Raw genomic sequence first — 12,133 nt, 5'->3', positions numbered from 1 at the left:
TGCCGTCAGACTGTGAGCTATGACTGACAGCCCTGGGGGGGCTGTTCACTCAGGACATGTTCTTGCGTTCCATATGTGCTATTTTTTAATTGTTCATGTTTGTAAACAAGCAGCAGATGGATACCTCACTGTATTTTCAGCATCTTGCAACATTAATGTCATAACTATGTCAAGTTAAAAAATAGAGTTAATGCTTATTCTAAAACAATGAACCCATAATTTACACAGGAAGGTTATTTTATAAATATGAGAAGCATAAAATGTCTACATATATTTATAATCCCTGCAACACAGATGCAGGTAACATAGGTTATGATTCATCAGTAGATACTCAGTTTCATAATAAAAAGATTAAACATAATCTGTGGCTCTTTATTTGTTGGCAAATTAGATATCGATGTGTCATTGGAGAGGAACTGAGCTGGTATCGTACCGAAGCCAGCGTTGGTATAGAGCCAGTCTTACTCTAATAGAGTCTATCTTAAGAGTGTGTGTCCATGAAAGACTTTTTGCTCTTTCTCTCCATTTTTTTGGGTGTGAATTATTCTTCCTCTGCTCCCTTTTTCTTCCTGCTATGCTTTGACAGTGCCTCTTGTTTTTTTTCTTTTCTTTCCCACACTGCCCTTCCACTTCTCTTTCCAAGGGCTCCCTCCTGCCCCCCTCCTTCCCTCTCTCTGCAAACAGGCAAACAAACAGCTGCCTTTAGTCCCTGGCTGGTTAGCTGTGGTGCCTCCTCCCTCAGCTCAGAGAACTCCCTGACAAACACACACACGCAAACCAATACCCAACATATCTGAATTCTGCTGGGAGAACATACTAACAAATGACCAGGCATGACATAACACTGCACTTATCATGCCTATTGATCTGCATTGATTAGGCCAGGTCTATTATTGCATGACTGTGAAACTCGATTTAGTGACATATGTGGTATGTGCATGAGTTACTTATTTTTTTTGTGTGTGTGTGTTCTTTTATTTTATTTTTTTGCAGAAAAATAGGCAGAAGGTAAACATCACATTAGAAACCAACAAATTTCACCAAAAAATGACAAACAGACTGACTTATTTATTATAATACCTTTGTTTAGCAAAGTGTGCCAAAATCATTTTCATTTGTTCTAGTTTTAATTAAATAATAATAATAATAACAACAACAGCAACTTTTACTTGATGATGATTATTATTAATTAATTATTTAAGCTACTATTGTTGTTATTTTGTTAAATTATTATTATTATTGTTCATGATGTTATTGTTATTTATATTATTATTATTTAAATAGTAATATTACTGTTATTTTATTAAATATTATTTTTACAAACCTGTGAATGTGGTTTCATTATGCTAATTGTGCCAAAATAATTTTTTTATTTAAATTCACTTATAGTATTATTTATTATTATTATTATTATTATTATTATTATTATTATTATTATTATTATTAATAATAATAATAATAACTTCTACTTGATTATTATTATTAATTACTAATTATTTAAGCTACTATTGTTGTTATTTTGTTCATTTATTATTATAATTATTATTATTATTTAAATAGTAACATTACTGTTATTTTATAAAATATTATTTTTACAAACCTGTGAATGTGGTTTCATTTTGCTAATTGTGCCAAAATTATTATTTAATTTAATTAACTTACATATTATTATTAATAATAATAATAATAATAACTTCTACTTGATGATGATTATTATTCATTACTAATTATTTAAGCTACTATTGTTGTTATTTTGTTTATTATTATTATTATTATTATTATTATTATTATTATTAGATATTTATTCATCTATCATTATTCATAATCCATTTATTAATAGGCCATTAATTTGTATTAATTATATTTTACCAAGTATAAAACATCACTTTAGAAACCAAATGTACTTGAACACTTGTGGATGTAGCCTCATTCTGCTGTGTGTGCCAAAATTACTATTTAATTTTTTTCAAGTTTTAATGAAATGAAATTGTAATAATAATACCAATTATAATACCATTTATTATTTTTATTATCACCTGTGACCAGCTAGCTGAGAACCTTCACAGTCCAATGAAAAATCAACTTTGCCAAGTTAGCCGAGATTTAGCTGAGAACTGCAGACATTTTTAGCTATTTCTCTCCAAATATAGCAGGTTAGAAACACACACAGCATAAATGTTCAGTAGGAAGACTGCTATTAAGTCTATCTGGGAGTTCTGTTGAACGTCTGTGAGCTATTATTATTATCAAGCTCTGTAAGCTATTATATTTAACACTCTCTCCTGCTCCCTCCATCACCTCCACAACTCCGTTCAGCTTGACTTCCCTCTCCAGGCCGGCGCTCACACGGGGAGCTGACTGACAGGATGTGAACGGAATGATGCACGACTGACATTTCGTATCCCATCGAGCGAGTTCTTCCATTTCGTTTTCAAATGAACGTTTTCAAAGAATTTCGCTCAAACCAAATCACCATGGAATTCCCCATTCAAATTTGTACGAGCACGAGGCAGAAGTGGATTCTGCTCGCACGCGCATTATACACGGGTTTCATAACTTCCCACATGGAACGCAAAATTATGAGCTATGGTTGCTTGTTCAGCCGGCGGCAGATGGCAACACCCTTTTATGTGATGATCAGTGAAATGATTCTGGCTTTCCCTTTAGCTGCTAAATCTGCATCAAACGGCATTCTAGCTGGGAAAAAAATACCACAGCAGGAGCAGCCTCGTGTCTTAATATGTTGGATAACCAGAGCTGTTTTGGCCCGCTTCTCAGAAGCAGCAAAAGGTGCTTTTAATTGGGGAATGTCTTGGCCTGGACGGATTGTGATATTAAGCAATCACACAGTGGTATTGTGTTGGCGACAGAAGTAGGTGTGAAGCCATTTTGAAAAGCTTTAGCTGGCAGAGTCACATTTGACAGCAATACCCCAAGTAAATTGAACCCCCGTATCTCAGCGCTCCATTGATTGGGCCCTATTTTAGCCTTTCACAGCTGTAAACCGACGCAACCCACCGCCCTTGCCGAGTCGATAGACATGATCCAAAGACAGCAGCCAAACAATCCACTATCTGCCCAGACGGACCCATTCGGCTAATTTAACATGCACTCAATTTATGAAAAAGAGCTTTCATTGATTTTTCTATTCATATGCACTTGTTGATTAAGACATTCCATTGTGCTCTGCGATCATGCCAACGCTTCCCGATCGGTGGTGTACAGAGGTGCCTACTCCTCCTTCTCTGGTTCCAGATGTAGGGTTTTTTTTCTTTTCACATGCTCTCTGACTTGCACAGAAGCCTTGATGCCTGGCGCCTGCAGTTACAGACTGCTGCATTCATCCGCACATTCAGAAACAGCACTTCACGACACAAAGGCCGCAAGGAAAGGGACGCCCAGTTCCTGCTGCTTTTGTGCCTTTGCACAACAACTGGGACAGTTGCAACAGCCTCCACACAAACTCCTTTCTATATTTCGCTCTGTCTCCCCCAGTTAGTTGTGAAAACCCCATTCATTCAGTAATGAGCAGTCTCATAATGCAATGATTGACTGTCAACACATAATGAACTAACAGAAAAAGGCCAAGGCTGTTGCGAATAAACAAACATGAAATATTTGCAAACAATCTTTTGCACCAAAACTATTCACACTGATTTTAATGTCAAATTTGTCACTCAATGAAACAGTTCGACTACCTTAATGAATTCTACTAACTTCAAACTACTACAAAAGTCCCCCCCCAGAAAAAAAAAAAAAAAACAATAAAGAGACATTTACCAACGTAAGCGTATATTGTATTTTAAGGTGATGCTGTAACAGTGTATTTACACAAATATACACTGAGTAGTATTAGTGAAACGCATGTACTTACTATACAGTAAAGGTTAGGGCTAAGGTTTAGGTAAGTTATTTGTAATTATGCATATGTTATTTCCGTAGTAAGTGCATATTAAAAATATAACTGTCACATTAAAATCAAGTGTTACCATGCCGTTATTCCTGATTAAAACTGCTATATTTCATTTAAATGTTTTGTTCAGGGTTACTCCATGTAATTATGCATAATTTACTGTTTTTACTTTTTAGTAAATACATGTAACACAACAAGGACACTGTAAAATCAAGTGCCATTTTAAAACTCTATCAACAGTTAAAAATATAAAAACATTGGTAAAAAAAATAAATTTCGTATACGATTTATTCATGTTTGCTTTAGCTACTTTTTCAAAACAAAGACTTAAATGCTGCAGTTTCCATATGGACCTCAGATGACACTCCCTCTGAATTGGGCTTTACAGGAAACTACAAGCAGCAAAAATCTTACACTACTGGATGATTGACAGCATAACAATACCATAACCCAGTGGGGGCCCAGAGATACAGAGAAACAGACAGTGAGAAAGAAGGAGAACAGAAGGAGACAAAGGTCTGAATCTGTTCTAAAAAGGAGAAAGAAAATAAAACAGTAACCCAAAAAGCAAAGGCCTTGTGCACTCATGAGACACTGGTGCACTGAACAAGAGAAAATAAAAATGATATGTTCCTCTCAGCAGCTGGCCTGGACCATCTGCACACACCTTTGCTTAATGCAGCTATAGTGCACTTGAGGAGGATAGAAAACTGAGAGACGGTATGATTCAAAGGAGCGTTAAATGCCGTGAACAAGCGCTCTCCATAACTTTCAATCCAGAAGGTCAAACCAGGACAATGTGCAAGTCCCAGTTCTCAAAGGTTTTGTTTGTTTAAAGATATATGGAAGAAAACCGTGGGGAAATGTCAAACTGTATTTAGTGGAAAGCACACAGAACAAGCTTCGTCACTGATTAAAAATCACCTGAACCTTGCTGTTGCTGTCTCTGTTAGACGCACAAAAATATCCAAAATACCGTGATGCACTCTTTCACATAACAGAGAAATTCATTTAATTTCACGAAAAATATAAATAAAGAAATAAAGGGAAAAAAATTCCACATTTACTATAACAATTCTAATTATTTTCCCCCCAGTAGTCCATGAGCAATACTGCTGTATACAATTTACTTTGTACTTTCCTCCTTGTTCTTTTCTTTAAAATTGTGAGGGAAATAAAACCATCGTTGGAAGCTTTAGCATCACAGACGTTGTTTCAAGGCACGGTAAAATAAGCTAACAAATTATGCATCTGACAATAATGTTGCTCTGACTGAATCACTATGTGGATCCATATGTCAAATCCAGACCATTGCCGTTAAAGCTCTGCCAAAATAAAGAAGACACAGATGCGGCCAATCTATCAAACCCTTTTCATCATACACAGGAAATGCTGAGCACTGGCCACTTTGGCAAAAGCAAAGGAGAAACGACTCAAATAAATTTCTCCAATGATTACTGCCACAATATAAAAATGGGAGCTATCATTAATATTGTGCTAATGCTTGACTATAATTCATCTGCTCGGAGCTTAGAATAATTGTTCTGACACTTGGACAGAGACACATAAATCCTTCGCTCTGTTCAGAAAGAGTGTTTGGCAGTGAACCAGTCCTGAAGCGGAGCACTGGCATTTTAGACCTAAACCAACATCAAGAGGCTTCTGCTTGCACCGAGGCGTGACGTTTAAAATGGAACCTGCTGCTTTGAGGAGATTCAACTTTGGTCCAGTCGTGTCCATTTAGGCTACCTGAATGTCACCCAGCCGTTCACTTTTCCTACCAGCACAAAGCAATGTGCTATTTTGCATAGATTTGACTCTAATATTTTAGTGTTCTTGTGATTTATCTACCTTAATGTGTAAATACAGTGACATTAATGATTATATTACTGCTCAAGTAGGCCTGTTCATTCAAGACATGCAAAGGTCGAGCACTGGATTATTTTATACCATGTAACACTAGAGTGCTTTAATTCGAGGTTTCTTGCAGGCCCACAACATATAATTAGATATTAATGGTAAAACGCGCTTTTTCAGAACAGAAATGTGATATAGATGATACGTGATAGAGGTATAAGAAGCCATTATCTTTCTGAATATGGCTCTTCATTTCACGATATCTCATAACGTCCATTTAAATAAAGGTTAGCTCAAATAAAACTGCGTAATTTATGGTGTCGCCGTTTATTGCGTTGCAAGTACCTGCAACATGTGCTCAAATATTTCAATACGATTTCTGACTCAAAACAAAACACAATAACGACAGTCATCTCATCTGTCACTGTTAGATGATTTAAACGCACACGTATTTGTATCTACTTTACATATAACATAAAAACATGCAGGTTATTAATGAATTCTAAAGGTTAGTGTATAGTTGAATCAAAGTGTCAGATTTGACATTTTGTGGGATATAAATGACCCGTGCGGATCTATCATTACGCGCTTATTTGTGTCTGACGTATCAGGAGCGTGCGCGTGGTCTACATCCATCAGCATAAAACATCAATAAAACACCAATAAATAAACCTCGTTACATGCCAGAGGTGACTGAGATATCCGTGCCGAGTCCTCCTGCAGCATATCCAAACCATCATAAAAAACCTCGGGTCCATACCTTACTGCGTTTCCTCCTGATCTTCAGTGAATCTCATTCATTCTTCAGTCCTCCTGTCGTTTATCTGGCGTTTTCTCCTTCTTCATGCGGATGCATGCAGATAAGAAACGAATGGAGCAGTCCACAGAATTAACGGAGGGAGAACATTCGTGATAAAGACGCACAAAACGACGAAAAACAATCCGACATGTCAAGTTACAACTCAAATGACCGCGCTCGCGTCAAAATCCTAACAAAACAACAACTCGCATCGTCATGCGATGTTTGACACGCGACTCACTGATAGCAAGTCCACATGAGACGCGAATGAGCGAATAAAATATCGCCCGCAGTCCCGTTTTCAGCACTGAACATGACGCGAAACGTCTGGCCAAATCCAAGAAGGAAAACACCGAGGGGCAGAGACGTCAGGAGTGGACGCTGGAAAGCCCGTAAGTGTTCATGCCGGATTCCTTGTCGTATTTAACACACACATTAGAGCAAAAATGAAAGGTTGCGGTGTCGACCCATGTGTCCTCCCGCCTCGAAACCAGCAGTCGCTCTGACTCCCTCCGTCTGAAGAAGCGTAACGTCGATGTATCTCTCTTTCACAGCACACCGACTGATTTCGTATCAGAACCCCGTCTAAATTAATAAACCATATCCAGGTTTATTAATTTGCACCCTGTGTGACCGTGCGCAAAATGACAATGTATTATTGATCAGTCTCAATGACTGATTCACTGACTTATTCAATCTGGTAAATAATTAAGGACTGCTTACAAGCAGTTTATTTTTTTAAGGCTGCTATATTTAAACGAATACTGTAGCTGTTGTGAATATGAAGGTTTCCTGACTGATCCGACAAATGTCTTGAAGTCTGCTGTCCAGCATGGTCTGGTGGGGTGATATTGTGTGATTATGCAAATGGATTTTGGTGTGGGACGCCTCTCAGTTGAGTTTTCACTGTTTAGGAGTGTATTGAAGTGGGCGGGGTCTGTTCGAGGGCGGCATTGAGTGTAAAGGAAAGGGGCGGTGCTTTTGTCGGGGGAGTGGTTTGTTACAAGTGATAATAATCCTCCAGTCTACACTCCTTCTAGACAAACAAACATCTTAACATTTTTTACTTATTTCTTTCCCTTCACAAAATATATGCTTAAAAATCACTTGTTAAACTATTGCCATTGTGTGTTAGAACACAGACTTTAAAATAATAACCACAATGCAATAATTTCTACTACACATTAGTATGGATGTATAGTAATTAATTATACATGCAACATGTAATGTAGCTGTAAAGTGCTACATTTTCTTTTTGAAATCAATTTTAATCAAGAGTCACTAGACTAATCATTACTGAGAAATGTGGTCAATAAAGACTTATGATTAAATATATTTGTAAAAATTAATTCTCACACACATGTTAGCTATGATATATAGGCTGCATACCAATTACAGTTGGCCTATGCCAGTGTCCTCTGTGACAGCCCGTTTCGTTAAGATTCAGTGTTGACCTTAAGGGATTTGGTTAGTGCTCTATTTGAAGGGCAGTCATGATCACATTAACTGTCAAATCAGAGGAAACTGGCTCAAAGTCAACAGGATAGCCTACATTTTCCTTTCATTACCAAATGACTTTTTCTTTCAATAGTTCTGGCCAGAGCAACGGACCATTTTCCCTGACAAGAGAGCAGTAATATGTGCCTAGACTTTTGATTTTCTTAGATAATCTATGAGGATTTAATGTCCTCTCTGCTTCCTATTACTCTTGCCATTCCAATTTCATAGCACACACTCATATGTATTTTTAGTCTATGTATTCAACTAATGTCACACAAACAAGACTGCCATTGTTTAGACTGTCAGGTAGTTACAGTTGTGCTGATATTATTATTGCTTTTTAAAAACAGTTGAGTAAGTTAAAGTAATATGAAGTGAAGTTAAGTGAAGTGACATTCGTGCTCTGTATTTAACCCATCCAAAGTGTACACACACACCGTAAACACACACCTGGGAGCAGTGGAAAGCCATTTATGATGGTGCCCGGGTAAATATTGTGTATAACTTTCATTTTAGTCATCATATCACCAGTATCATTTTTGTTCCACCAACAAATATAGTTACAAATGGAGTCAGAATCAGTCGTGAAGCAGTCGTGTCTCCAGACAACACAGTAATGCCATTCCAGAATCAATCAGTGTTTGAATGAATCGACTGAGTGAATGATACAGTGAGTCACTTATAACCTTTCACATTCCTAATTCAGATACGACTTATTCTTGTTGTTAAAGTAAGAGCCGTGGCTCTTAATTGATAAAAGCCATACATTTTTAGTTTGGAAATAAAAATACTACAAATTATACCAAACAAGTAGCTCAAATTCAAGCAGTTCTTTTTTTCAACTGTCAAGTATATCCATTGGATAGAATTTAATAACTTTAATGGACATGAAGTGTATGCATCTATAGCACTAGAAATAGAGAGAGAGAGATATAGAGAGAGTAGGCAATATAGTAGGGAAGTAGTACTATTCTATAGTAACATTCTTTAGATAATAATATGACATCTATATTACACAGCAACTCCACTGTGAAATGACTTGACCATTTGCATTGTGAAACTGATCGCTCAGCTGCGTATTTCCAGACATGTGTATATGTTTGTGACCTTGCATCCTGCTGTTGATAAAGAGTGGGTTCCAAAATCTGATGAAATACAGTTTTCTAACCAATTGACGTTAAGTAAATTTACTAAAATTGGTTAAAACAAGTCAAATGCTGTGATTTGTCCAATCATAGCCTTGATATTTCAACTGTGAAAAGTGCAACCTAAATAGGTACGTTTCCTAGATAAAAATACAAACTATAAATCTGACAGAAGTGAAATGCTGGAAGAGATTGGTGGTCATCTAAGCTCTCTCTCTCTCTCTCTCTCTCTCTCTCTCTATCTCTCTCTCCATCCATCCACACATTACTGTAAATAAATTCCTTAACATGACAATTGAAAACTAATCATGAAAATTAGTCAAAGATAATTTGTAATAGAACATCTCTGCTCAATTTGAGTTTAAGGATAGAAGGTATATCAATACCATATCAGCAGATATTAATAATGTAAATTCTATATTAAATGTAATTTATCTTAAATAGTACATTGTGAACGTTTGATGATGGCAAATATAATACAAATACAAAACACTGTAAATAAGCATGTGCATTTAAATATCCAATATTTTAATTCAAAGTGTACATTTATTTCCCCAATTTTTTAATATATATTACCTTTGCTGTCATCTAGCACTCACATGGAATTATTTAAAACATTAATTAATTTTATTACACTGTAAATTCACACAGAAAACATTTAGTCTGGCTTTAATGTGGCATTGCTTTTTTACATTTAATTTTGCGCTGGCACAGAGAAGCCTTAACTCGGCTGGCTGTGTTAAGACGCCTTAAATAAAGAATTTCAATATCAGCCATTTATCATCAGCCATACCTTGAAAAGTATGATCAGCTTTTCGGTATTGGCCAGACTTGTAATATCTGGTGGTATCATTCATATCCAGTGCAAGATTAGTTTAATACTCATGCCCAAAACAAAAAGTTTAATACTTTGATTTGGGGGATTTGTAAAGGTTTTAACCACTACACACAAATTACAAACACACACATGCCTTTCTCTCTGTTCAGCAAACTAGAACAAAATCTTAAGATGCAAAGGTCACTAAAATACCTGGAGAGATTCCAAGCTTAAACTTTTCTTAGTTTTGTGTGACATAGTAAAAGAACACAGCGATGAGTGCCAAACTAAGAGAAGAGCTCTCCACATGTCATGTTTTTCTCTACTTTAATGCCAAGATTTCATTAGATATGGTATATTGATTCAGACGAGCTTCATCCTGCTCATGGTGAGAGCTCATTTCAAGGAAAAATGTGACTGCTTGAGAAGAGGAAGACCCAAGAAAAGAAACAATCATACAATGGCTTTCTTAAGCTCTACTTAACCACTTTAAGACCTCATCTTCCATCAGCGATCATCGATGCCCTTCATCTGACAGGTGAATCTTCATAAATAATAGCACCTCAAAACCTAGCTGCTACTCACTCGCTCTTTCTCGCTCACTCTCTCTCGATCTGTTTCTATTTCTCTTTTGCAATATGAAATAGTCCATTATCTGCTCTCAGGGCTAATTGGTGTATTAACGCCATGCTGTGGGTGACAGAGGGAGCAAGGGAGACGCTGGATGAATATGGATGAGAGAAAGTCAGAGCATTCGTGTGCACACGAGAGAAAGACTGGGGGAGGGAATTGTGCAGAAAGAGTGAAAATGGGAGGCCAAGGTAAATCTTTTCAGCAACACAAGTGGTTGAGAGGTGGATGGTGAAATGACGAGTGGTGGTGGGGAGGGGGAAAAAACGTCCAGTAATGGCTGCGTTTTTTTTTTCAGACGGCCTTCTCTCTATCCTTCTCTATTCCTCTCTCACCAGCATTGCCCATAAGCCCAATTATCCACTTTCCGTGGCGCCAGTGCCAGCATATGGAAATGCAAATTGCACAGAGAAATATTTTCCTTTTTTCAAAAGCAGTAGAAGGTAAGTAGCTCTCGAGTACGGGGTGGGTGGGTGGGGGTGGACAGAGGAAACACATGCACGCACGCACGCTTGTGTGTGTGTGTGTTGGTGGGAAGTGCATTTCTGGATGCTGTGCGTCACCTCCACATGTATTCCCAAGCATTCCAGTCACTTAAAGGAGTAGTTCACTAAAAAAATAAACTCTACTCAAACTCAAGACATCCAAGATGTAGATGTGTTGGTTTCTTTATCAGAGCAGATTTGGAGAAATTAAGAATTTGATCACTTGTTCACCAATGGATTCTCTGCAATGAATGGGTGCCATAACAATGAGTTATCCATGCTTCTCTAGTCCATCAATTAACATCTTGTGAAAAAACCTGCATGTTTGTAAAAAATAAATCCATTATTAAGAGGTTTTTTAATATATACCGATCGAGCACCTTTTCCAAGTGAAAGCACTCAAAAACAGTTCTAAACAAATATGTTGGTGAATTTTATTGTGATAGGACAACAGTTAAAGGACTTTTTCACAGGAGGAAGAATTATTATGGATTATGGACTGGTATTTTTTTCCAGAAAAAGCCTTAATGATGGATTTGTTTCTTACAAACACAATGATGTAATACTAAATTCCTCCAAATCTCTTCTGATGAAGAATCAAACCCATCTACATCTTGGAAGGCTAATTTTCATGTTTGAGTGGAGCATTCTTTTAAATATAAGCGATTTCGTCCTTGCACGTGGATGCACTGCGACACACGCCCAGACACTTTTTCTCCGCATCCTCTTCATATTCCTGCATCTCTCCCATGCAAAAGCCCCCAGGCTGCCGAGTTGGCATGCAGCTTCTAGCACTTTAGGTTTACAGATCAAAGGTCCATTTCCGTTCCCTCGTGTGCAACATGGAGACATGTGGCGTATGATTATTCCGATAAGCTGCTGATGTCCTCCAGGGTGGAAAGGATCAAATCAGATGCTTTGTTGTGTTCATTATGCACACTCTCTCCAGTCACCTCTCCTCACGACTCCTCCCGAGAGCGCCGCAAA

At 37.2% G+C, this 12,133-nt stretch overlaps 1 protein-coding gene across 1 annotated transcript in view; it reads right to left on the bottom strand.

The window, feature by feature from the left end:
* The window catches only part of LOC132151652 (adhesion G protein-coupled receptor L1-like), a 167,030-nt gene extending 159,647 nt beyond the window's left edge, over positions 1-7,383 (bottom strand). The window contains exon 1 of the mRNA XM_059559925.1: positions 6,531-7,383. The gene's annotated coding sequence lies outside the window, so the exon portion shown is untranslated. The remainder of the gene's footprint in view (positions 1-6,530) is intronic.
* Positions 7,384-12,133: the final 4,750 nt, after the last annotated feature.

The sequence above is a fragment of the Carassius carassius genome, chromosome 1 (assembly GCF_963082965.1).
Source record: "Carassius carassius chromosome 1, fCarCar2.1, whole genome shotgun sequence".
Taxonomy (NCBI): Eukaryota; Metazoa; Chordata; class Actinopteri; order Cypriniformes; family Cyprinidae; genus Carassius; species Carassius carassius.
Note: the sequence above shows the minus strand (reverse complement) of the source record. Positions and strands in the feature narration are given on the sequence as shown.